The sequence below is a fragment of the Ixodes scapularis genome, unplaced genomic scaffold (assembly GCF_016920785.2).
Source record: "Ixodes scapularis isolate PalLabHiFi unplaced genomic scaffold, ASM1692078v2 PGA_scaffold5__190_contigs__length_132052651, whole genome shotgun sequence".
Lineage (NCBI taxonomy): Eukaryota > Metazoa > Arthropoda > Arachnida > Ixodida > Ixodidae > Ixodes > Ixodes scapularis.
In genome coordinates, this window is record NW_024609880.1 from 67920995 (window position 1) to 67948949 (window position 27955).

At 46.5% G+C, this 27955-nt stretch overlaps 1 long non-coding RNA gene across 2 annotated transcripts; it reads right to left on the bottom strand.

Annotated features, from left to right (window-relative positions):
- Positions 1–422: 422 nt before the first annotated feature.
- On the bottom strand, positions 423–27955 carry LOC121838080. Of its 2 annotated transcripts, XR_006078419.1 has the most exons (4): positions 27882–27955; positions 14318–14352; positions 1251–1274; positions 423–651 (listed from the first exon to the last, which is right to left on the bottom strand). It is a non-coding gene; the product is annotated as an uncharacterized LOC121838080 (long non-coding RNA). The 2 variants fall into 2 exon arrangements; XR_006078420.1 differs by lacking the exon at positions 14318–14352 and having other exon boundaries at positions 27882–27938.

Consider the following 27955-nt stretch of genomic DNA (forward strand, 5'->3'; position numbering starts at 1 on the left):
ATTGCGGACGGCTCTCCTTCGCCCTCCTCATGTGATTTGCCGAAGGCACATACCTCGGGATCACGACTTGGAAGCGTTCGCCCCTCCGGGGAGCCAACCTACATCCGACCCATCCCGGGTGCGTCCATTCCCGCAGGCTATATAAGACGGCCCAAATCCAACGGGAGGGACTGGGGAGGAAGTGGCCGAGTGGGCTAACGCGTCTCAGCTCGGAGCGTGGGCCTGGACGGCTCTTTGAGAAAGCATGTATGAAGCCACAGGATACAGCGGAACAGTGGGTACAGACTGGAGAAGTCTCCTGGAGAACCGTGTGATGTGAAAATGTTGAGACTCTAGAAGATCAAGTGTGCATATATTCCATGTTCAAGTGCCTAATTCTCATGATTTAATTTGAAAGGGGGTTATTCAAACCCACTCAAAGACAAAATAAAGCATGGACCACAACATCGACTGAATGCCGGGGCACAGCAGACTCCCGTGTCCAAGAATTGGTTCTTCGTCATTCGCAGTGGTGTCTGAATCCCTTGCACACGCAGATCCTGGGAACGGGTGACTGGGGAAACTTGCAGTATCCCAGGAAGCAGTTTCTTCCAACGCACACATCGCTGCAGAACGGGTCCGTGCAGGGCATCTTGTACGAAATCTCCAGCTCTGCGCGAGACGAAGGTTGGCACGTCACGGACGTTGAATGAGTGCAGTGCCGTAGGCATTACCGAGCATAAAAAGTAAACAGGTACGTTCCTCGTTACTTGCAAATAAAAGGAGTGTGTTACCAACCTACGTCGCTTCAAAATAAAGGGCACCCTTTACCGCTAACGACAAAAAGTAACGTATCTTACTTTTGCGGTAAGTTTCATATATGAATTGAAACAACGTTTTACTATTTAGACGTTACAGGTATACAAGAACCGTATATCGAGAGTTTGGCCATTCATTGGGGAGTATAGGATGCAAATGAGGAGACGCCATTGACCGAAAGTGGGCTGGGCATGTTCCAGGGCGTCTTCACATGACGAAAATAATTCATGGAGAAAAGCGCAGGGGTTGCGGGGACGTCAGAATGACACCGAGTTCTAATTGGCTTTGATTGGAAGAATAGTGGCTAGACATCAATGCTAGATGCATCAAGCTCTACCCACTATCTTTTTTTTTTCAATTGGTCAATAAGTGTTTAGTGCTCTGACATCATCGCAACCCCCGTGCAAGAAAGCAGACGAACTACGCCGGATTTAGTGGGAATCATCACTTACGCTTTACAACGATGCTTCTTCTTTCTTCGGACGTCGATAAAAGAAAGGGGGGAAAATGAGAACGGAATAACGACAAGCCCCTGAAGTTAAGGCGCAAAGTTTGTATTTATGCTCAGACGCGTTTTCTACTCTCAAAGTGGGCTACTCGAGCCTCTGAAAATTACCTTAATTATACGATATTCGATACGAATATCGTATACGAATTATACGAATGCGAATACGAATTATACGCAGAACACGTTTTTTGGTCTTGCCACGAAAACAGCCGTCACATGTGCTAATACACGATACAAAAGACAGTCTGCAACACAAACTAGAGACTTTGAGAGAACCGTTTTCGCCCATCCGATACTGTGCGATGGGCCCTCCGGTACGAACTGAACATGAGCGAGTCTTCTGCCGCGGCGCATGTGCGGTTCGTACCGGAGGGCATATCGTACCGTATCGAATGTGCAAAAAACTGTTCCCTAAAACGCTCTACTGTCCGAGGCGTGTTTCTTCCTCGTATGACGTCACATTCGGCATAAAGAGAAGTGTGTCACACATGTTCTAAGTATGCACGTGCAAATACCAAAAACCACATATGTCGTTCGTAAGGCCGGACTGCCTTTGATGCTCCGCGAGTACACTGGTCTACGCGGTAGAGGAGAAATTTAGCTATATAGTAGGACCCCTGCTAGTCTGCGGTATGTTACGTGCATCATGCAGTACAGCGATACACGACCGCACGAAGGTGCGACGCTCATGTAAGGAAGGGAGCACATCGTGCTTCCAACATGCGTGAGTCGCGTCCGCAGAGAATTCTGTCATCGTGTCTGCGGCGAACAGCGCCTATCTTTTGTATGATGGAGGAGCAGATTGCCTGCAGCTTTTACGGTGAAGCATCACCCGCGACGAGGTCAAGGAGAAACCGGTGACTATTTGCCAAAAATTATAATTAAGAAGCACGCCTCGCTTTTCTTGTGAATCAAATCTGCGTGCCTGCGAGGCTCTGTAAAAGACTTTTCTTGCCGGCACACGCTCCAGATTTTCTAGAGGGTACAGATTTGCCGCCGACTTACCCGAGGCTTCGATGGGCAGCAAATGCAGCAAAAGTTCTAACATTACGAAGATCTGCTCGAACGACCTCCGACGTAAGTACATGTTCAAACTAAACCGTCTGAGGTCAGTTTTCGTTTCCCAAACCACGAGTTAGAAAATACATTTGTCGACACACAGTTCGACTGCCGAAATGACCTCCAAGTAACAGTATTTGCCCCTCCCCAACCCCCCCCCCCCCTTTTTTTCTAAATGAATATACATTTTGAAGCGCTTGCGCTTATTACGCGCGCCTATTGTACATCGTTGGCACCTAAGCTGATTGTGCGGTTAAAGTGTACACATTCGCCGTATCAGTCACCCGCCTCTCTTTCATCGCCTGCGCGTGGGTATGGGCGGGAGGAACGTGATCACATGGCAAAAGATAGACGTATGATTGGTCCAACGAGCACCTGGCTCCCGCGGTGCTGTCAACGTATACGAGTGAACAGAGTCTAGAACGTGGCTTATAAGACAGCGCCGGAATGCGAGCAGCTGCAGGAGGGATTGTGTCGGGCGACGCGGCACGAGTTTAATAGACCGCATTCACGCGGCTTTTATTTAATTTTTGTTATCCGGATTGAAAAGCGGCTTTTATTGGCATGATTCTTCGTCAGCGCCGGTCTATAGCCTTGTTTGTGTGTGCGCGGTTTATGGCTTTTTACATTTTGCCTATAATAAACAAAGCTGCTATGGGGCTTATGCTTGCTAGCAGCTGCTGCGAATTCGGTACACCTTTTGATAAATCGGGCGAGCGGAGTGTCTTTAAAGTTGGTTGGCGTCCGGACCCTATAAGTGAAGAACCTCGGTATGTTTAGAACTAAGCTCTCATGAACAAAATGTAAAAAAAAAAAGGAGATATAGCGCGGAAGTGCGACATCGAAATATAATTTAGCTAACCTAAGTCCTGCTTGAGTTCCTGTATAGGCTCCCTACGGGATCCAAACTTGCGGGTTCAGCCATCTTGAAATAATAAGTTGCGCGGAAAAGTCACACCCGTGCTCCTCGATTGCTGCTGTATTCGGCGAATAGCGGCGTCGCGCGCACCGCCGCAAATGGAAAACAGGAAATGAGAAGAAGGAGGCGAAAGGCAGAGAAACATATACCGGGGTGCGTGCAACGTCTACTTCCCTACATGGCGCTCGATTCTTTGCTGCTCACGTGATCGATCTCGACGAACAGTGGCGCGGCGGCACGTAGAAAACAGACGCTCAACTCAACAGGAACTCTAGGTCCCGGCAAACTTATCGGGAAACGGTTTTCCGCTGAATTTAGCGAGGAACTTGGATTATTACGCTAAATCAACGAGGTAGAGGGGCTTAGAGCGATAAACCGGGGTTCCGGTCTGCACTCGAAAGTGACCCCCATAAGGAGGCTGCCATTGTACGCAAATTTGACCACACGTCACATGACCAAACCAAATACGTGACGTCACAGGAAAGATGGCAGCGCCCATGCAGCGGCTGGCCCCAGCTGGGCCGGAGCTTGTCGGATGCTTTGTTGGTTGTCGTTCGTCTCGGCGAGTTGATTTCAGACGCGGAAGCCGTCATATGAGGCCGGTCGAAAGCGAGTTCAGAGTTCAGCGTGGTGTTTGACGTAGGTATAACGTGAAAATACGGAGAAACGGTGTGCATTTCGCTGGTGACCAACCGGGATATTGCCACGGAAGAGACAATCTGACCTACGTTGCTCGGACCTCGGATTGATTCGGATACCGCTAGGATAAAATTTAAGGCGACGTTTCTGTGCTCTCGTTGACCATCGGAATCTTCGAGGTTTGCAGTGAAGCGTGTGCAATATATTTGGATACACAGTTTAGCGACGGAAATTGCCTGAGTCGTGCTTGGCGGTGTGCAATCACGGTGCAGCTTCGATCAAATGACCGAGGGCTCACTTCGGTTGTGCGGCGCACCGGAAGGCTGCCTTGAAGCTGGTAGTTCCCGTGCCGTGCTGAATGATGCTGTGCTGCTTACAAATTGTTCCGACGTAGAAGTGCACTTTCACGGAGCACAGGTGTGCGGCGCACCGAAGAGCTGCCTTCAAGCTGGTAGTTCCTGTGCCATGCTTTAGGTGATGCTGTGCTGCTTCCGAAATTGTTCCGGCGTAGCCGTGCACTTTCACGGAGCACAGGTGTTGCAGTTGGTATTGATCCCGCTGGCCTGTCGCACGTTTCGTCAACACAAACGTTTCATCCACACTCGTTACGCGAATTGCAAGCTGTCCGGACATTTCACCGAGCGTGTTACGTACCCAGCTCACGCCGCTTTGTGGCAACAGTCTGCAGTGGCTCATTACCAGAAAAGTGGTCCCACATCCATTTCAGTTCAGTTCGTCCACGGCAGTCGCCAAACCCCGAAGGAGAGGATTTATTCGGACAGAATGCCACTAAAGCAATGCAGCTTCTTCAGTGGTCAGGATAGATTCTCTTCTGCTAGTTTTGTTATACTGTCACGGATCCTTGTTCCAGTCCTATCTTCTATCAATATTCACTATTCTGGGACACTGCAGGTCATGCTCAGCTGTAATCGTATGTTCAGGTGGAGGTACTGGGCACCTTACCCGTAGCCCTTCACTCTGTGTGAACCCGGCGGCTCTTCAGCCGAGTTACCCGATAATGGGACACGGCTGGCGGACTATTCTGCGTCTTATACCCCTGTCGAGCCGTAGGCAAAGTCCTGACTCGAGCCTGGCAGAACAACCGCAAGACGACCGAGTACCACAAGGAGTAACCTCGGAAATACACCACGAAGCACCTGAAATCCGAGCCAGTTGCTGCTACCAGGAAAAACCACCGGAATTCGGTGTCCTGTCAGAAAATCCGAAGCTGACTAAGCCAACAATGACAAACCTGTAGCAGCAAACCGTGTCCCCTCCCACCATTGTTTGCATGCCCGTCGCAAATCACACTCCGACGCTTTTTCACGCAAGCTGTATGAAGACGTCAAGGACTGGATTGAACAATATGACAGTGTCGCCCGCCACATTGGGTGGACAGACAACCAGCTCCTGCAGAACCTATACTTCTCGTGGAAGCAACTGCCGGCGCCGGTCTGAGAACCGTGGATCCTCCTTAACGTCATGGGAAGTTTGCAAGATCAAGCTGAAGCGCGCATCCGTCAGCCAACATCAACGAAAGAGAGCCGCATTCTTGATTCTGTCCAGGACACTGCCCCAATGAGAGCGCCACCGCACTCGTGGAGGATGTTTTGCGCTTGATCGAGCGCCCACGCCCACGCCGACCTTGATGCTACAGAAGACAAGAACCTAAGAATCCCATGCGCCCCACGTGAGGGACAACACCTTCGGCAGCCTTGTCCGCAACCCCCCAACAACAGTCGAAGTGTTCATATCACTGAGGCTTTCAACATGGAATGTGCACTGCATGCCCGAGCCTGCCACTATGAACAACTTCCCGGCGTCTCGACACTCGAGTTGTCCAGCTACTACTTCGACGCCAGCCTCCCAGGCATCCACGACATTGCCTGGGAGGAGATCAGGAAGCTACTTCCTGCCATCAGTTGCCCGGCTTTTATTTTGATTGCCGAGATTGTTTTGGAACAAGTTTGACAGGTATTTCAACCGAGAGTTCTGCGAGCGAAGCGGCATCTGACAAACCAAGGGCAACTTACGCCACAATAGCACGACGACCGCCACCGGCTGCCCCTTAGTATTCAATGCCAATTCAATGAGACACTCTAACGCCGAAGCATTTCCGACATCGTGTGTAGGTCCGCGCTCAACAAAGTACACAGAGGAAAACGTAGGTGATGCGAATGTGCGACCGAAAACCACTTTGCTACCACTGCATGAAGCCGACCATGTCTACCAAAGCAGCCCGTACCAATGAATTGGTCTGCGAAGGTTCGTGCCAAACGACCCTCGATTACGTCTCGAGGAGCGACCACGGGAGATTAAGGATTACCTTCGGCGACCTTTGTCCCTGATGCCGAAGGTGCTGAATCGAAGATTCTGAATCCCTGATTACCCCGAAGCTCCTCATGTCCATCACCTCAACAAGAGGTAAGCACGACAAAGCAGGTTAACGGCGATGCAGTGACAGTGGATTTGGTGTCGGTTGTCGTCCAAGGACAATACCTAAAAACTTGCTGACACCAATTTTCTGTGTCCACTCCACGAAGCACACAATTTGCAACTTTGAGGGAGAATGCCCCTGAGTGACTTGAAGGAATAGAATGGTTGGTTGCTCTCAAAAGTGAACTGCAAGCATCACCAGACTTGGATAGCAAACAAAAATTGTTGCCAGCTTTCAAGTCAACGGTACAGCAAAAGGCACAGCCACGTAAGCAATACATGCCCGAACTTGCTACATTGATGCCGAAAACTACCAGGGAAATTTTCGGATTAGAAGCCAGCCCTGCAGCTTCAGTGCACATGACGTATGATTACAAGACAGCATCAGTCGGTCAAAGTTGCCACTCGACCAAACTGAACACCGACGTGCCAGGAGCGTCATCCGACAACAAGGTCCACAGGTACTACGACTGAACGCCTGACACGAGACTGTCGCAGAAAGAACTCGTTATGGAACCATTTACTAAGAATCAATAATTTTGTAATCAAGTGGAAATAAACATATTTGATACACTAACCAGATAAACATATTTCCGTTTGCCTTCATGCCTTGAGAGTCTACACACCGAGAATTGTGTCCATTGCATGCTCTGGACCTTACGAGGACACTCGCATCTCTGACCCTTCAATATTAATTAATGGGAAATACCAGACTGGCAGACTTGTTGCATGGGGCTGCACTCGTTCAACCTTTCCTGAACATGGGGTGCATCCGAAAACCAACTCCAGTGATGTGAAAATGTTATTTATTAATTTCTTCCTTCCAGGGGCCTTTGTAGGCATTGCAGAGAGGATACTTAAAACTACACACATGATAATAGCATTAAAGCACACTGCTGTAACTTGTTAATTGGAAAAACAAACACACCTCTGAGCATATAGTTTAATAGTATGTGTTGATGCATTGTTATATAGCATGACACTTCCTATATGTATGACACAATAGACCCTTTGCAGAACCTTATCAAGCAACACAACCGTCACCATTTTTTTCGGCGCAAAGCACATGAATGGGCCCCAGTTCACGTCGAACGCCAATGCAGCATTCGAGTCCAATAGGTGCTGAGCCGAATTCACAGGGATGGCGGACACAACATTCTTGTCGAACAAATACCCAAAGTATGAAAGCCTGGGGTAATTACAGAAGTAGCTACTGTAATTTGTTTCATCAAAATTTGGCAGACGGCAAAGGCTACGGTCTCGGTGAGTCAATACACACATTGGAGAGAGGCACATGAAAGCATATCACCAGAGTGCTCGTCTGCACAGATTTGTCACACACCTTCGCTCCGTCTCTCTGATTGGCTCGAGGGGGCTGTGGCGGTTGGCCTTTTCCAAGTTACGGTGACGCCAAGTATAGACAGCCCACACTTTTAAAAAGAGTCTATTGAAGAGACCGAAAGGAATGGTAGTCAACATTTTTCAACAAGACTGCTCTCCAGGCAAGGGATGAACACAAATTTGAATCATCTTATCCAGGTAATTAGAACAATTAAATAATTGACCGACTAATACAATGCACTCTTGATGGAAAAGAGTATAGCTGCAATAAATCCTACAAAACAGAAAAAAAATGCGCAGTTAATCTATGCATGCACCAAAACAGTTGTTCTTATAGCAAGTCGAATAGCTTTGAAGCAGGTGCCTGCAATGATTTATTCTTCCCCATACTCAATAAAACGCCAACCTCATAGCTGAAAATAAGGGTGCACTTCGCACTCACACACACACACAAAAAAAAGGAAGAAAAGCGATCGAACGTAGAATCGTGGATTAGCACATAAGGTTAAAATCGCAGGAGCTTCCTCGCTAAAAGTTGCTATGGTTGTTCGGTGACGGAGGGCTGAAACAACTTCCCTTAGGCCCTAACGCGACGTACACATTTCGCGTAGATTCTTAGATAATTCAACGTTCAAACAAAGCTAAGAGAATGCGAAAATTTCATGTTAAAAGCACTCAAAGTTCTATCGATCCTCGGACACATCCCGGAATCCAAGCACCGGTACGGCGATGCAGAGCTGATGCTGTCTCACAGGCGTTGATCCAGAGCGATCTTGCGCAAAAACGGTATAAAGTCTCATTCCTTCATATTTTCACATTATACCTGCGTCAGCGAGCACGAAGAAGCCCGAAGTCGTCAGAAAGCAGCTGCACATCACGGCTACCGCGCGCAGAACAAACTCGCATCCGCCAGCTCTGGGCGCTGCCATCTTACCTGTGACGTCACGGCTCTTGGGAGGTCGCGTGACGAGTGGTCACATTTGCGTAAAATATGGCGGCAACCGGGGGGGTGCCACTTCCGAACTTCCGGTTTATCACTCTAAGCCCCTCTACCTCGTTGCGCTAAATCTCCTTAGATGTAGAGTGACTCACTCTGAGAAATCTGGTACGCCTACCATCAACCTCAAAGAACCTCGGAAAACCAATAGTCAGCGCCAACGCTTCTCCGCCATTGTCCGATCAAGTATTCATGCAGAGCATCTATTGGTCACGATGGTTGCGTCGGTGTTCGGCGTGAACTCGGCTCCGCCTCGTATTGGACACGAGTGCTGACGTCAGCGTCCAGCGAGGACTCGGATCCAATCACGCGCTTCGTATCCAAGCAATGGCGACCGCCAATGTTAGCTTGATGGACTTTTGGAAAAAAGTCTAATGTTGCCTTATGGGAACAACACGGCGAAAGACAAAAACCAAAAATATGTCTGGACGTCAAAAAAAAAAAAAAAAAGACACTCTGCGCTGTGACATTGAACATGCTTTGAGCACGTAGAAGGTCATGTTGACTGTCACACCGGGGACTGTCTTTTTAGGCCTAGCCATACTTTGCACCTCCTTCTCTGCTAAGCTTATTTTGTCATTTGCAGCGATTGACTCTGCCGGAGTGCTCAGCGGCGAAGTAAATACACAGCTTAAAATACGTTCCACGTTCTGTCTTGTCTTCAAGCTTCATCCGTATAAGATACATTTATTAATTTTTTACTCAACTGTTTCGTTCCGGTGAGCGAGATTTCCGATTGCCCAATGTTTCAACGAACCAAAACTACACGAAGGAAAACGCTCGTAGTTTGACCTTCCGAAGTTTCATATACTCGACGTCTATAATTTGGAAGCTGGAATGTGGTAGCTCTTTCCGTCCGAAACACGATGTTCGGAGAGCTTCGGTATAATCGCGACGAGGTGAGGGCTTTAATATCGGCGACTCGGCGCGCACGCCGAACTCGTTTGCGTCAATCGGAAAACGTGCACAACGACCCGAATACCGCTTCGTCGTTGCGAGTACCCAACTTTCGAAGCGAGCCCGTCGACGCGCGCGAAATTTAACATAACCGAACAAACCGTCCGATTCGAAGCGACAGCTTCCCCTCTCGAAGCCCCCAACCCGCTACTATGCTCTCCAATTTCCGCAGAGCTAAATTTGACTAATTGCGCACCTTGTTTGAGCGGAAGTCAAACTTGGTTATTGCGAGACCCGTGATGTTTTCGTCTGGCCTGCTCTCGAAAATTACGCGCCGAAGCCTAATAGGGGGCAACGAAGGAAAAAAACGGTCACTGTATTCCATTTCACTCTCAGTCTCGCCGCACCCGGCGCTCCGACCCGTTGGAGCCATTCACACGGCACAAATATGCATCGTCATGGCGCTCTTGTAGTTGTTTGTTTCCTTTTAACAACTAAACTAATCGCGCTCACACAAAAATTTAAAAGAATCTCCCAATTTGGTAATGCACGAAACGCAGTATTTACGAAGTAATAATTTTCATGTGTTTATAGGTCACTAACTAGTCTTCTACAGTATAGGTGACGTGGCATAATTATTCTTAATTATTTGGTTAATTAGAAAAAATATAAAACACAGCATGACTTGCTTCAAACAATGAAGAACCTTATTAATTTGGCTTGGTCGTCCTCAAATGCACCAAAATGTTTTTAAAACTCGGCTCAATTTGCGTGGAATACCCTGTATGTAGATTATATATATATATATATATATATATATATAGAGAGAGAGAGAGAGAGAGAGATCAAGTAAGGATCAGGTGACGGGGGGTCACATAACCTTAATTTTCTCGCTAAATTTAGCGCGGAAACTACTTTGGTGTACAGTTCACGTGACGTCAGGTTACGTGACATCTATTTCCTCGCCTAATCTAGTGGGGAAACTGAATTGGTGTATCGGTCATGTGACGTCAATTTTTCCGCTAAATTTAGCGGGGAAACCAAAATGGTCGGTAGGTCCCGCGACGTCAAATTTCCCGCTAGTGGGAGATAGGTCACGTGACGTCAATTTCCCCTTCTAAATTTAGCGGGAAATGCACGGACGGATGGACGGACGGACAAAACGTTTTGGGGGATTGGGGGTAACGTTAAAAAACATTTCACGCTTTCAAAAAAAAAAAGAAAAGAAAGCACAAGATTTTTGGCGTTCCCTGTGCGTGATTGGCCCTGGACGGCAAACGCGCAAAGACAACCAGCGCTGTGACGATGCACTTTTTTGCGCTGCGTCATCCATCGGGTCGTCGAGTCTGCTTTGGTCGGACTGGGGAGTAACACCTGGTAAACACCCTTCCAATGTTTACGGGCCTCGTGCCTAATCTTCGCTGCCCGGCAAACGCGGGTTGGTGGTTGTCGAAAGCGAACAAGGCACGCGCCATACGCACAAACGCTGTAAATGCCAGCGGCCAAAGCTCCCTCCCCCACCTTTCTTTTTTTTTTTTAACTGGTTTATATTAACATTGAAGAAAAGAAAAAGAAAACTCAGATTTATGGTATAAAAAAAGATAATTCTTTTACGTGCCGCTTTGAAGGAGAGTTACGTTGATTAGGGGTCCGAATCCGAGACCCACACTCGCCAGGGTTAGAACGTCTATATTCAGCTAGCTCGCCTGCACCCTTGCTTTAACTTCACATTCAATCATCATTAGTCTGCCTGGCTAGTGTCTATCACACAGACTTGTGCCTACCTCAAATGCTTCACTGAAGATACTGTATTTCGATTACTTTTTATAGATATTTGGTATGTTGCAAATACATAAGATTGAGGGGGTTTGGTACTTTATCTTACTTACATTTCTGAGTATATTGTACTCATTAACTCAAATGCATTTTTTTCTTCAGTATTTGAAAAAGAAAAAGAAAAAGAAAATCGCAATAGGAACCGGAACACCCCAGCTGAAACTTGAACCCGTTGCAAACTTGAAGCCGAAAACAACCACACAAAAATATAAAAAAACAGGAAATGATTAAGAATCAAATATGCAGACTTAAAATGCCAACACGAACAAACAGAAGGAAATGAAACAAAAAACAAAACAAAAAAAAAAAAAACGATGTTCCTTGCGAGCTTTTTTTTTTTGGGGGGGGGGGGGGAAGGGGGGGGGGGTTGGTTAGTTTTTCATTTTCATCGGCAGCGTGCCCACTTTCTTTCGCCACTTTCACTCGCGGTAACTCTCTGTATGCGGGGAACGGTGATAACCCGACCCTGATTCATGAGGACAAAAATTACAACAGGCAGGAAACAAGCTATGAGCAGGATAAGCTCTCAAAACACAAAGAGTCTTCCCAAAGTTATGTGTCTTTCTGAACGCGATTCAATGGCTTAGTATCGGTGAAAACATATAAAAGAAAAAGGACAGCCACGTAAAAGACAGCAGTGCTTCCCCGTTTCCGCCTCTGCCTTTCTTTTTGAAGTTCTGTTTTATCTCATGCGAAGGTTTGGTAACCTACCCGAGGAAAGCGCGGAAAGTGCCGTGTTACTAACTTTTTATTTTTATTATTGTGTACTTAAAAGTTGTTTAACGTGAACTCCGGATATGGTGACAGTGGCTCTATGGTAAAACGATGCGTTCAATGTGCGTATTATAAAACCAGCACAATTTCAGATTTCCCGCGTCTTAAAAGTATTGCTTAAAAATGCGTGTATTATCTTCTATAGTCGGTGACAGGTCAAGAACGAAGTGGAAGCTGCCGCACCTCTTTCTACTTTAATAGAGCAAACGCTGGAGAGGAGGTCGCCTCCTCTCCACCGTTCACTTTGCTAAAGTGGAAAAAGGTGGAAGGAGCTTCCACTTCGTTCTTGACCTGTCGCCGACTATAGAAGATACTACTCGTTATACTTGGACTGCATAAAATAACACTGTTGTTTCGCTTTTGTTGATTTCAAATTAATCATTCTGATCAATACAAATTGCGAAATGCGGAAGTATTTTCGAATTGAAGGTAACGGAACTACATTTCTAAATATTTGTACCCTACTCAAGATATTCTGCAGTGAAAGTCAATCGAGTGGTGCCCTAAATACCCTATAAATCAGGTTTTTGGTAACTTATTTTAAATACTTCTGTCGATTATCTCGTTCAACACTGCTATTCCATGCATGTTAAAGTGTTCGGTGCGTCTGCTTTACCGCAAAGAGCTAGGAATCACTCTAGAGATGCATTCTATGAACGAATTTCAGCGAATGGCGAGGCTAATAGTTTGTTTACTCTCTGCATAAAACGGTCTGTGCTCTGACTTTAACTAAGCATAGCGCTTCACGTGCTCATGTCGTGCTCATTGTCATAGGGCAGACGGGTTTTTAGGTCTAAAGAGATTTGAATCCTCGTCATTTGCCCAGCTCACTCCGTGCAGGGTGTACCAAAAAAAAAATAGAAATATTTTTAATGCGAAAGCATTAACTGTACCATGGAGCGAGCCGACGTCATCTGATTTAGGTGCCACGCCAAACGGCAGCTAAACTTATTTCTCCAAGAGAAGTTGGCTCTCAGCTTTGAAACCACGCGAAAAGCCTAGCCAAACGGCACCTAGTTTCCCCGATCCCAAAGGAGCGGAGTTCAGCTGATTAATTTCGGCTTCCGTCCCATTGGCTAGCACCCGTCATAGTTTCAAGAAACGAGTCTCTTATTGGCCGCTGCGCGTCAGTTCCAAAGACCGCCACCCCATGGCGCTGCGTGTCCGCGATTTAGCGGCTCCACCGCTCCACGCCCAAGGTCAGCGTGCCGAGGAGAGCGCACGCGCGCGCTCGACCGTCAACGCAAGTACGCCGCCGACGGAATAAGGAAGCGGAAGAGCGGCATGCATGCTTTCACATTCACAAATCATAAGAAGTGCTTAGGTGTACCTCGAGCCTTTTTTCTTTTTAATTTTTTCCGTAAAAATAAACTATGCATCGCGGAACAATCATTCTTCGCCCCCAAAAGAAGCGCTCGCGGTGTGAACTAGATACCATAGTTTGAAGTCTAACTGTTTTCTCATTCAAAAGTTATAGGCGATTTTCTGAAATTTTCATTGGGAAAATGTGGCCCGTTTTCGGTAACTGGCGCCATTCAGCTCCGTGTATTCGGTGTCATTTGCCCATCTATAATTTCAGAATATCAGTTGTAACTTTTTAAATAAGATATCGGTTAATTCTGGAACTTTCGTATCCGGTTTGGACCGCTGAGCTACATTTGGGCGGAGAATAAGCGTTCGGCGATACGTAGGTTATTTTTGCAATAAAAACAAGAAAACCTGTATATATTTTTTTCTTTAAAAAAAAAGGGAGGGAGGGTATATTCTGCACATTGCAGAGCCTGGTGTTTTCCGTGCTGCGCGAGAAAGCACACGCAATGGACTTTTTAAAGTGCGCCAACCTAGTCGGAACCGGAATGCCATTGTAAAAAGTATCGCGAATGTGCCGCTAAGATATTCGACAATGCCGCGGCCGGGCAGGACGGCCCGCCTTTTCGCTCTAGCCCGGCCGCGACTTTACATAAATGCCCTTCACCCGTGTGCCATTTGTTAGCTGCCAAAACTGATCTTTTCTAGATTCACTGGGAAGCGCAGCCGCATGAACGGGTAAAGAAGAATTCACGCAAGACCTTCGTGTGGTGAGAATAACTTTGGGGTCTAAAATGTCGCTAACCTGTAGGCTGACCACGGTGATGAGGTGTAGCGAACCTAATGAAATGAAACAGAAAGTGAAGGTCAGTTATGGCTTTGCCCGTGAACAGCCGCTGAAAAACGTAAATCCTGACATTTGATAGAAGAGACAGCAAAAGTGATGAGCGTGAGCCCATTTGAACACGCGTGCAGCGTTAGTAAGAGCTCGTGGCCTTCGCTGTGAAGTACAGCTTAAGTATAACAAATCTAAAAACTCACTTGTGTGACTTTATTCAAACCCGCAGTAAGAGCTCTAATGTGCACTAGAAATGTTTTATTCCTAATTTGTTTCTAATAAATATTTAATAAAAAAATCTTGCTCGGGTGCACATGCACATAATCAGGGGGGGCGGGGGGGGGGGGGGGGTAGGGATCGGTGGCTGAGTGGGCTAGCACCACGGTGTGGCTAGCACACACCAGCTCGGAGCACGTGAAGCGAAAGCTCGCGCTGCAGAACCCAGGGGTCCTGGGTTCAATCTCCACCCCTGCCGGTTTCGATCCGGATGAGCATCGTACCGGCGTGCGGTCGTGTATCACTACTGTGTGATGCACGTTAAAGACCCCTGGCTAGCGGTTCTACAGCACTGGCGAAATTTCTCATGTGGAGCTGGGAGACAACTCGCCCGTTAAGGCAAACTACGTTCTAGGCTCTATAAGCATACGCACCCCCCATTTGTTTTTTCTCTCCATATAATCACTTAGACATCAAACGTGATAAAGTACAAATGCACGTTCAATTTTTCTCGGCTGTGAGTGCCGTCACTAGCAATTTTATTACTTGTGCCCTGTGCTTTCCAATCCCTCCACAACTTCTTTTATTTGCAGCCTTTCTCGTTGCTTCCCCAAATTTCAGAGGAAGAAGCGTATTTCTGTTCATCTCGTTATTTTGTATGGAAGTGTGGTGCTTCTACCAGCGAATGACTTTTCCACAAGGGTGCACTTACATCACGCGTCATAAGAGGAAAACGTAAATTTTTCCCTTATTGAAATAATAAAAATAAAACTCGAGAAAAAAGGCGACCCCTTTTCCAGCGTTCGCTCTGCTAAAGTGGAAAGGGATAGGAGGAGCTTCCACTTTACTCCTAACCCGTCACCGACTATATACAATAACCTCTTAATCTTGAGGCCTGACGAACGGCAGTGATGCATCCAGAGGAGGCTAGACTGACAATAAAAACTACTGTTTCTGATCATCCGTGAGTAAACGCAATAAAACTTTGCTTATAGATGTAATTTATCACAATCTATGTTTTCAGCTACGTAGAAGTTAAGTAACTTTAGTATATTGTATATTTCAACGTTTGATTATCATAGTTAGTTATCGGAGTAACTACCCTCAACACTCAGTGTCACAGGTTGTGTAAACGTAATTATTTATGGAGCTGTTTTTAAAATTCGCGAGAAGATTCGTGTTTCTACTTTTTTCTGCTTTTAGACTAGTGACAATTAAGTCTGTAATGTTATGGGACGTAAGGTGCAGCCCTTAAGAGTTTTCGTAACGCGTGCGCTTTTTCCAGATTAGTTGAAGCTGTTGCACCCCGAACGTAACTGCTTATTAAGAATTATAAACCCTTCGACATTCGGGGGTGAGGAAAAGGATTCGTTGGCTTGTGTGTTCCTGCATTGCAGGTTGGGCTCCAGTAGAAGTCTACACTAGAAGCCTTTGTACACAAGCCTTCAGTATAGACACTTCCCGAAATTGCTGCTGGCAGCCATAAGACGCCACGTTTGAGTAGGCTAATGAATTATGGCGTAGGCTAGGTGGCGCAAGCTGCTGACCGTTACAATGGGTATAGCCATTAACATCCATCAATCCATTCATCCACTAGGCTAAAAACTACAAAAAGCAACGCTGTTTACGGGGTGCGCCTCCACGACCCTGTAAGCCGTCGCCACCTCGAGGGCGGGTGACACCGCTGCCGACAATCTCCTACATAGTAGGAGCTTGGCTACGATTATGGATGATTTCATAATAGGCGAAGTTAACGTGTACTATACTACCCTGAAGACGAGCGACTGTAAAGGGTGGTATAGCTGCAAATTTGTCAACCTTTCTTCGTGAATAGATCCCCGATTCTGCGTTAACGACTGCCGTGAGTTACGTACTCTGCGTTAATGTTTTCATGACCTGTGCATTGTATACCCCTAGGTCTTTGCCTTTACTAACGGAAGTGCTTGCATTTGTCGCGGTTCGCGGCGGTCATCAGTTTTTTTGCGACCGACAGGATCTTTCGGAAAGCAATCGAGGATACTGTGAAAGAAAATAACAGGCAGCAGGGTTCATCAGAATCACTGCAGTGATAAAGGGTTCTCGCGTCGATGGCATTACTCATGGGCCTTGCAATATCGTCATTGAAGCGCGACATGAGTATGGTAGGAGCGCGTGCGTGCAAGCAGTTTTTGAAGGCTGTGTTGTGACAGCACTGGTGGGTCAGGTACACTATTCATAGCGCACTTTCGGTCATGCAAACAACATCGCACAAACATTTGTCCTTTCGAAGTAACGTATTCTATACTCGTTTTTACCCCAAGAACCGCAGTAAAAAAAAAAGTACGGCTTCTAACGGAGCATTACTAATTTCCCTCATTATATATGCTTAGAATTGAGATATATGTAGGTGCATTATAGATTAGATATATGTTACCTTATCAAGACGTACACGTTTCAAACGTTAAAAGCGTTGCTTTTGCTTCCGACAACCAAATTTTGTAAAACCTTCTTACGCGCGGCGCAGGAAAATCGAGCAAAACTTCAATTTTTTCTTGAAGGTAAAAATGGGCGTAGAGTCCTGTGCGTACGTGTGGTTTGCGTGCGCGTTTCGTTCCCGCTCAAGGCGGTATAGGATCGTGTTGTTTAGACTGATTCAGGAAACATGATACTTCATCTTGTCTTTATTATTATCATTCAATCCTATATGCGTACAGTGACGTGACACGAAGCAATGAAAAGGTATCTTACGAGTACCGCTGCAGCAGCGGCGGGAACGCGAGTGCTTCTAACACTCTCACCATATCAATGGCGGCCAGGAGTGGCCAGCCTCAGCGCAGTTTCAAAACGCGCCGCTACTAGATGGCGAAAAATTTGCGAAAGGGTTTACTAGAGAGAAGCACGAAGAGTGGACAGGCGACTACGTGTGTTTTGCTGTATACTGCGACTCGCTATTATGTACACCGCAACTGGAATCAGTAGGGAATTGTAGTAGACCGTTTTTCTCCTCCGCTACGGTATCCGTGAAGAAAACGCCGCAGCTGCGCATGCGCGCCGCCAGCCTTATCTGCATAGTTCAAGGTCTTGCGGCGGATCACGGAGCGCTAGTCGGGTACTTAGCGGGCTGCGGAAACGGTCTACTACAATTTCCCACTGAGTAAGGTGTACGGTTCAGAGCAACGACACTTTAGCCATGTTGGGACGTACAATGACTTTTGCCACTGGTCGGAAGTTTCGTCTGAAACAGTAGGAAGCTGCATGTTTTCTGTCTTCCGGAAATGTTAAAACAGCCGGCAAAATAGCAATACGATATCGACTCAGCTTTTTACATAATATTTAAAACTCTGAAAGTCGCATTTCTGTAATCATAGCGATTGCCGATGGCGCTCGCTCTGCACTGACCTATTCCCGCTCAATTCACATGAACATAAACAAAAATTGGGAAACGCAAATGGCGGCGCTCACAAGAAAACCCGTGAATAAAGTGTCGCTACTGTAAGCTTACCTTGTTTTATTTAGTGGCAGACTGTAAAGCGCCGCGAAAAGACAACGGACGAAGAACAGCACCAAACGATGTCAGTTCGTGTACTTCGTCCGCTGACTTTTCACCAGCGTCGCTTGAAGTGAACCTATGAAGTATCTAAAGTAATTTGTTGAATACAAAGTAAATTAGAGGTTATGTGCTTCAAGTAAGGTAGCAGGTACATCGGTGAAATCTATTTGCAGTAGAGTAATAGAAATGCAACATACTTTCAAAGTAATGTACAAGTACTTTTTAATGCAATCTTTCATGGTGCCCTTTCAATCCCCTATGCAGTGCTTTTTGTTTTTGTTTTTTTACTGGTATGCAATGCATTGCTTTACAGGTAATCAGGGGCTCATCAATTATTTTTGGAAATGTCGGCGATTATCGAATAAAGTCAAGTGGCTTAGGAATGTCAAACCATAATTTTGTGATACAAATTTAACATGACCAAATTTGTAAAATGTACTCTGAAGCACTACCGTGAAGCCTGAAGTTGTACTTTCTTCGCGAAGTACCTAATTAATATTTTTAATGAAACTGCAAGTGTATAGTCGGAGAATGTACAGGATGTCCACCCAACAAAATTTACCGTTTCTTTTTTTTTTTTTATCGCTAAAATAATTTAATTATCGCCGAACGCTTATTTTCCGCCAAGTAGTAGCCCCAACTAAAGTCACTGTGGGTCCGACTGTTTGGCTTGGCTGGTGTGTAGAGAACAAAATCTTGGTATACAAGAAACGTCTTTATAAAGCAACCCTTCACCGGAAATTTAGATCGGCTCACGAAGAGCGGAGAGGTCATGGACAAACTGCTTGTTCCATGAACAAAAATGGCGACCATACAGAAAGCTTGGCTCTACTATCCCAGCGTCCACTGACTTTAGTCCCAACCAGATGCCAAAGCCTTCAACAATAACTGTTATTTGATTCAAACGTTATAAGTGTGGTAGTATTTACCTGATTGTACCGGTCGTACCGGGTAACAAGCAACACTACGTGTAGAACGTTTTGAGATCCCCTGGGCGCTGTGTCCTCTTCTTCCTCTTTTGTCCCCCTACTTGCCCCGTTTATTCGGACTTACAAAACAATATTATTACATCTCTTTTTCTCACGCAAAAACCAAAAACATGGTGTCAGAAGTGCTCCGGAAATGGAAGCCTTATCGAACTCGGAGAACGTAACGGCCCCAACAACACTGCTAGCAACGGGTTTCACGGCGCCGGCAGCCTTTGATTTCAAGCGCCCAGAAGAATGGCCAAGGTGGATCACCCGTTTTAACAGGTACCGTAGAGTTTCAAAACTCGATAAAGAAGACGAAGGATCGCAAGTAGACGCATTAATCTACTTTCTCGGTGAGGACGCGGAAGACATTTTGTCCGCCTCGGCTTTGACCGACACCGAACAGCGACAGTTCGAAGCAGTTGCCCAACTCTTCGAAAGCCACTTCGTCGGCAAGAGAAACGTTATCTATGAACGGGCCAAATTCCACCAGAAGAAACAAGAGCCGGGTGAATCTGTTGAGAGCTTCATGACTAGCCTGCATCGCCTAGTAACACATTGCGGTTACGGCGCGTTGAAAGAAGAACTCGTCCGCGATCGTTTTGTCGTTGGATTGCAAGATTCTTCGCTCTCAGAAAAACTTCAAAGCGACCCAAATCTGACACTGGAAGCTGCGTACACTCGAGCTCGACAGAAAGAAGCCGTGCATCGACAGCAAGCCGTCGTCAGAGGCGAGTCCCTAGCAGAAGACATGACGCTGGATGCCCTCCACAAAAGAATGTCAGCAAAAGAGAAAGGCGCAAAGCGGCGAGAATACACGCCGAAAAACGCTGAAAATAATGCGGCTAGAACACAGACGTGTGGAAGATGTGGCAACAGTGCACACGAAAAGTCCAAGTGCCCCGCAGCGGGATCAATCTGTCGCAACTGCGGAAAAAAAGGTCACTGGCAACAAGTTTGCTTTAAGAAGCTTAGGAATGAGGGCAAGAGCACCCTAAAAGAGGTGACTCTACAGGACCCAAATGAAGCGCCAAACTGGATGATTGGAAGCATCCACGCAGCTGAAGGAAGTGCGTGGAAAGTCAAACTGCGAGTCAACGGAACGCCTGCTACGTTCAAGATAGACTCTGGTGCAGACGTCAGTGCCATGCCTCCAAACACTGTCCCAAGCAAGGTGACCCTTGAGGAGACAGCTGCCAAGCTCTACGGTGCGAACAGACAGCAACTCGAAGTGTTAGGCAAGTTTCAAGCGACAATACAACATAACAATAAGTCTATACAGCACGTGATCTACGTAGTGAACGGCCTGGAAGAGCCTCTTTTGGGAAGAAAAGCCAGCAGCGAATTGGAGCTGATCAAACTTCTGTGCACAGTCTCGGACCAAACAGCCAAGAGGTACCATGAACAATACCCTGAGTTGTTCCAAGGTCTCGGAGAAATGGCAGGAGAGTACAAAATCAAACTCTCGAAAGACGCCACGCCAGTCTCCGTCCACACATCACGGCGTGTACCCCTGGCACTGATGACGAAAGTACAAGAGCAGCTGGCAAGCATGCAGAAAGATCGAATCATAAGGAAAGTTGAAGAGCCTACACCATGGTGTTCAGCAATGGTTGTTGTGCCCAAGCCGAACGGAGAAGTACGGATCTGCGTGGATTTGACGCACCTCAACAAGAACATAGAACGCGAAAAGCTAGTTTTGCCCTCTGTCGAAGAAACACTGGGACGGTTGTCACGCACATCACTATACACAAAACTAGACGCCAAGTCCGGATTTTGGCAAATTCGGTTGGCAGAAGAGTCACAAACTATGACCACCTTTATCACACCTTTTGGCAGATTTTGTTTTCAACGATTGCCGTTTGGAATTTCTTCCGCCCCAGAGTATTTTCAACGAAGGATGAACGAGATCCTGGAAGGAATCCCAGGAGTCCTATGCCATATGGACGACATCCTAATCACTGGTGCCAACGAGAAAGAGCATGATGAGAGGCTAGAGGAAGTCCTTAAGAGGTTGAAAGCAGCAGGTGTCCGACTCAACGACAAATGCGAGTTCAAGCAAAAGTCCATAAAGTTCTTGGGACACATCGTCAGCCAGGAAGGGATCAAGCCAGACCCACAAAGGGTCACAGCCATCTCCAATATGCCAGCGCCAACGACAGTGACCGAGGTGAGACAATTCATCGGAATGGCAAATCAAGTAGGACGCTTCATCCCCCATCTTTCCGAAAAATTGAAGCCTCTGCGTGACCTTCTCAAGAAGGCAAGCGAGTGGACGTGGGACACTGCACAGAAAATAGCATTCAATGCAGTGAAGAAGGACATCCAGGAGGCAACAGCCCTAACACTGTATGATCCGCAACAAGAAATTATTGTTTCAGCAGATGCTTCGTCTTACGGTTTGGGGGCAGTGCTACTACAAAAGGACAAGAACGGAAACATTCGACCAGTAGCCTTCGCTTCGAAAGGACTGAGTACCACAGAAACAAAGTACGCACAGATTGAGAAAGAAGCGTACGCCGTGACATGGGCATGTGAACGATTCGAGAAGTTCCTGCTAGGAACGCAGTTTCACATCCAAACAGATCATCGTCCACTCGTACCTCTTCTTGGGTCCAAAGAACTGGATGCGATTCCAGCCCGAGTTCAGCGATTCAAACTGCGGCTGATGAGATTCTGCTACACAATCTCACACGTGCCTGGAAAAGAACTCTGGACGGCCGATGCCCTATCAAGGTCACCTGTTGAACCTCCAGACAATATGGAAGAAGAAACCGAGGCTTTTGTGCAAGTCGTCCTTCAGTCAGTACCTGCATCCCGAGAGTACCTGATCGAGGTAAAGAAGATGCAAGAAGACGACCCCGTCTGTACTAAAGTGAGGGAGTACTGTGAAAAAGGGTGGCCAACTAGCAAGCAGCAAGTGCCAATCGAGATCACCCCATATTTCCAAGAAAGACACAACCTCACGGTACAAGAAAACCTACTCGTGAGAGGCAACCGCCTTGTGATACCAAGTCAAATGAGGAAGCAAGTCTTGCACCGACTGCACGATGGCCATCAGGGTATCTCGAGATGCCGGCAACGAGCCAAGATGTCAGTTTGGTGGCCAGGACTAAGCTCTCAGATGGCTGATGTTGTCACAAACTGTCTCAGCTGCGCACACGAGCGGGTACCAAAAACACAGCCGATGATCGCGTCTGAGCTACCAGAGAGACCATGGCAACGAGTTGGGACCGATTTGTTCGAGTTGAAAGGAGTCCAATATTTGCTCGTCGTAGACTACTACTCGAGGTACGTGGAAATAACCAGACTGAGACAAACCACTTCAGAAGCAGTCATATCACATCTTAAGGCTCTATTTTCACGTCACGGAATACCTGAGGTTCTGCGGTCAGACAACGGTCCACAATTCAGCTCCAAGCCATTCGAAGGCTTCTGTAAGGATTACAAGATCGAGCACGTTACAAGCAGTCCACGTTATCCGCAAAGTAACGGGGAAGCTGAAAGAATGGTCAAGATAGCCAAAGACATCATCAAGAAGTCTGAAGATCCCGAGCTTGGATTACTGGTCTACAGAACAACACCAGGACCTTCTAGATACAGTCCGGCACAGCTTCTGATGGGAAGGCAGTTGCGAACCACACTGCCAGTATTGGCTTCTACACTCTTGCCAAGACTGCCCAACCATGAGGAGTTCCGGAAGAAGGATCGAGAAGAAAAAAAATAAGCAAGCGGAAAACTACGACAAGAGACACGGAGTGTGCCGAAAACAGGAGTTAGATATCGGCAGCGAGGTATGGGTAAGAGACAGCAAAGCAACTGGAACAATTACGGGCAAGAGACCAGAACCTCGATCCTGCACTATCAGGACAAGGTCAGGATATCTCCGCCGGAATACACATCACCTGGTTCCAACCAAACCCAAACCAACCGACCAAACACATCCTGAAGCAAGCACACCAGAATTCAGTGTTCCTCCTACAGAAGAAAACATCCCAAAGACCCGGTCCGGACGGACCATAAGAAAACCAAAAAGATTTGGCGAATGACTTTTGCGTGGGAAAAAGAGATGTAATAATATTGTTTTGTAAGTCCGAATAAACGGGGCAAGTAGGGGGACAAAAGAGGAAGAAGAGGACACAGCGCCCAGGGGATCTCAAAACGTTCTACACGTAGTGTTGCTTGTTACCCGGTACGACCGGTACAATCAGGTAAATACTACCACAATAAGTTCTTTTTTTTTTTTTTTTTTTTTTTTTCACCGGGAAACTTGCGACCGACGGAGCTCTCGAATACATGGAACTTTATGACGCCACTTACAGAAAAACGGGCAAAATGGCCACCGTTTTTCCTTTGAAATTTTCAGAACATCGCTTATAATTTTTGAACAAGATAGCGGTTAGCGCCGAAACTTCGGCACCCGGTTCGGACCGCTGGTCCTGCATTTGAATGGGGAAGGAGCGTACGGCGATGCGTAGATTATTTTTGCGGTGAAAAAATCGCTGCAAAATATTTTGAGGGGTACGCCGTACTTCAAACACCTAAGGTACACGTTTTCTAAACTTACTTGAAGTAGTACTTTCAAATGCACCTAAAGTACTTCCCAACCCTGCTTTCTGCGCTGTTTTACACTATGCTACCGTACCAACTAGCCCAACTTCCCACCCTTTATTTAGTGGTTCTGGCCGTGCCAACGCGCTGCGCTAGCTGTGCGAAGTCCTGGCGTGTGGCTGAGCGTTTTCCCGCCTTTTCTTTGCAGACGCGCGGCGACGCCAGCGACGTCAGCGACCGACGAGCCAAACGCTCGAGGCTGCCTGCGACGAGGCTAGCGCGTCAGGTGTCGCCATCTGGGGCACCTGCCAAGCACTACAAAGGTCGATGCGGGAACGGCATGGTGGCGGTATGGTCGCACAGCATGGACAAACGGTGAGCCCGCCGCGGCATTTTCAAATTGCGCCTTCTTCGATCGGTGGCGCTTTTGACTTTTTTTTTCTTCTTTTCGCTTTATTTTTCACAAAAGTTCGCCAAATGCTATTATACTGCTCACCATGGGGTATTATATAAAACGTGTGACGTTTGAAAGTTTGCGTCAGGCCCTTTAGTAATAAGAATCGGGCGTTAAGACCTCAAAGTAGAATGGTTCGTTAGCTGTTGCGGGAAACAGATTAAACAGGATATTGGTTTCGACCGGATCGTTCGAGGTTTTGGCTTTCATAATTCTGGTCACCGGTTTATCGTTATTCGAAAACCGGTTTATCTGGTGGTTTCTGAGTTGTTAGAAGGTTATTTCCACTTTACGCAGTGTGCTTTATGCAAAAGCTGAATATATTTTTTTCTAGATCACAAAGTATCAATGGTAAAGGTGAGTGCCCAATATCACGCACGCTGTTCGGAATTAAAAAGGTGTTTGTATGAGTTCCACGCGGCATCATGTGTCCCCGGAACACATCCGATTGGGAACATTCGGTATCGGTGCAATCGTAAGACGTAAAGAAAGGAGGAAAGACGATGGAGGTGTTCTGTAGGGTTAGCATACATCACCCTTAACGAGCAGACCCGGTGTTCCAAACCGTCTCCGTACAATTTGGCCCTTCGGCGGGTTCCTATCCTTTATTCCCCTTTGATCAGTGCGGTTCATTCATCTGCACTTAGGTCATCCCCAGGCACGGATGATGCACGGTGCCTTACGGCACTTGTGGGAGGGGACGTACGAGGACCGCACTTCTACAAATTTATATCGGATTGCAACACCGGTCTTACGGTCTTCGTCATATTAATAGGGGAGTACCACAAGGAGGCGTCCTCAGCCCCATGCTTTTTAGCATTTCGCTCATAGGCCTGAAAATTCTTCCAAAAACCGTTCACGTGTCTATATATGCGGAGGATACCTGCTTATGGGCTTGCAGTAGATCTCTGTACATCAACAAAGCAAGACTACAGAACTCTATTAAAATTACCGCACGGTACCTACACCTCCGAGGTCTGCACTTATCGGCCACTCTAAAAACAAAAACAAAAAACGGTGTAGTTTTTACACCCCTTGTCACAAATATGACACCCCAAATCTTCAGTTCGGCGTACAGCGCACTGCCCTTGAACCGAAGATACCAACTTTAACGAGCAGCTTAATGTACGTATAACTCACTGCAAAGAAAAAAAAAAAAAAAAAGAAAAAAAAACGTAGTTGGGGTTTTTTTGGTTGTACGGCAAAGCCGCTGTAATTTTCTTTTGAAGTCTCTGATAAGTACTTTAGCTGTTTAATATGTTATACCCCACCGGGTCATCAAGCCTCTCGTAAAAGTTGGTGAAGTCAGTTGGACGTTATTGCACTGTACGTCGAATAGAAGTTTTGGGGTGTCATATATCTGACAAGGGGTGCAAAACCTACACCTTTTTTTTTACGGACAAGTCAGCAACAATGGCATTCGCAAAAAAAAAAAAAAAAAAAAAAAAAACACGGATTATTATTTTATTGAAATAGACTGAGAAGAAATTGTATACCTCACGGAACATACTTTCCTGGGTGTCACTCTCGATAGGCAGCTGACCTGGAGCCCCCATGTACAACGCCTTAAAAAGAAGCTATTTTCTTCATTATAATCATTTGTGGAACCAAATGGGGATGCTCTTCCTCCACACTTCTCGCCCTTTATAATGCCTTATTTCTCGAACTTCTGCGCTACAGCCTGCCTGTTACGCATAATAATCTCGCGTACTCTTCTAAAAGAACTCCAGAGTATTCAAGCACAAGCTCTTCGCACAGATTTAGGGTTGCCGAAAGGCACTTCTAATTTGGGATCCCTTGCGGAAGCACTCGCGATTTCACCGGCCATTTTAAGAATGCAAAAAACGTTACGAGCTCATCTTCGTCAGAAATCTCGTACATATAAACATCAGCTAACAAATATTGTGTAACAGAAACATCATCACCTGGCTTTGCACAAGTTATCACTCTTGGAGGATTACATTCCCACTTCTTTTCAAGCTGCGGTAATTTCAAGCTATCCACCTCGAGGTACCCCCACTAAGAAATTAGGAAGAGTATTTTGGGAATCGCTTCTAGTAAAACAATGCCCGACCCCATGATTACGCAGACAGTGCTAGAATACATAAACCTAACTTATGCCTCATTTAGACATGCCTTCACCCACGGGTCTAGAATGTCAGCATCATCTACCCTGGGAGCCTACATTCCGTCTCTGGACGCATGCTACAAGCAAAGTTGAGCCACGTTACATCGTCAACACCGTCGCAACTCGCAGCCATTCGAGCAGCTGTTGCACACGTGGGAACCGCGAGTCTCCTAGTTTTGGGGCTATCTTTGTGGACTCTAAATCTGCTCTATACACCCTCTTTACGATGAAGAAATGTAGCCTGAACTTGCAACTCGCAAATGATATTCTAAAAGCAGCTTGCCAAGCTTCATGCAAAGGGCACCAGTTTATTTATACAGTGGATTCCTGGTCACCCTGGTATAACCAGAAGTGTTATCCATGACAGAGCCGCTCCAAACGCTCATGCGAGCACTATCAGTTCCATTATCCATGTCAGATGCAAATAACTTAGATTAGAGATATTGTCCAAGAAATAGCATCTTCTCTTTGGAGAAATCCTCGATATCATTACTCCTATCTTTACAATATTGCCCCCAAACTTCATTTTCCGGCTCCACAAGGACTTCCAAAGGCAGCCGAGACGGTCCTACATCGCTTGAGACTGAATGTAGCACGCTTGAGACTGAATGTAGCAAACAACAACAGCTACTTTCATACAATTTGTAGACCTGAGTCGTCTGAATCTGCTTCGTGCTGGGTCGCACATAACATCGAACATGTATTGTGTGAATGCAAGGAGTACAGCCGTGAAGGGGAGCCTATGAAGACAGACCTGAGGCTACAAAATAAACAGGACGTAAACATTCGTATTCGAATGGCTTGGTCCATGGATTTCTGTTGCTGCTGAATGGTATAAAGCCACGAAAGCTGTTCGTGGCTTTATACCATCTGTTAACGAGTAACAGCTACTTGTTAACAGAAGAAACTGTAGGGGAGCAGACGTACAGCAATGGGCAATGGCATTATCTAGTAAAACATTTTCGTGACTTTTTGTTTTGTTTATTTATCTTTTGAAACTTTGCGTTTGTGCGCTTCCTCTCTCTATCTCTTTCTGTTTACCTTTCTCTCTTCTATTTTTGATGATTTTTGCTTCCGTTCATTTCATAATGTAGCCAACCAGCATTAGGCGTTGGTTGACATCATTGTTTAATAAACGCCTAGCCTCCTCCTTCGTCGGCATATTTCGGGTGTTTCCTCTTTAGTATATTCCTAACGAGCGTGTTGTTAAAGTGTACTAGATGATAAAAATAATAAAACATAGAGGACGAAACACAGACTAGTACATTCTACCCATTTGCGTTTCGTACATGTGGCGGGTTCGAATCCCGACCGAGGTGCCCGCAATCTGACGGAGGCCTATTGCGGAGAAGGCGCCGTGTAACCGAGCTTTCGGTTGCACGCCAAAAGATCCCCAGGTGGTCGAAATTAATCCTCAGTCGTCCGCTGGGGCGTGCCAGATGCCCGTCGTTGGTTTGACACGTAAAACCCCCAAATTTTTTTGTGTGTTTCGTACATGTACTCGTCTGTGTTTCATCCTCTCTATGTTTTATTCTTTCTGTTATCTAGTCATTTTTAGTGGCCAAGAAAAGACGATGAGCTTCTGCATTGTTATCTGAGGGGCGTTGCGCGAGCACGCTCGCTTAACTCCTCCGATAACGAGTAACGCTCTAGATAATAAGTGAAGATAATAAGTGACTCACGTGATGTCCCAAAGTCACGGTGCCCCCTTCCCCCCTTGGCGCATACGTCTCTGATGCTTACTCTTTTGGGCGGT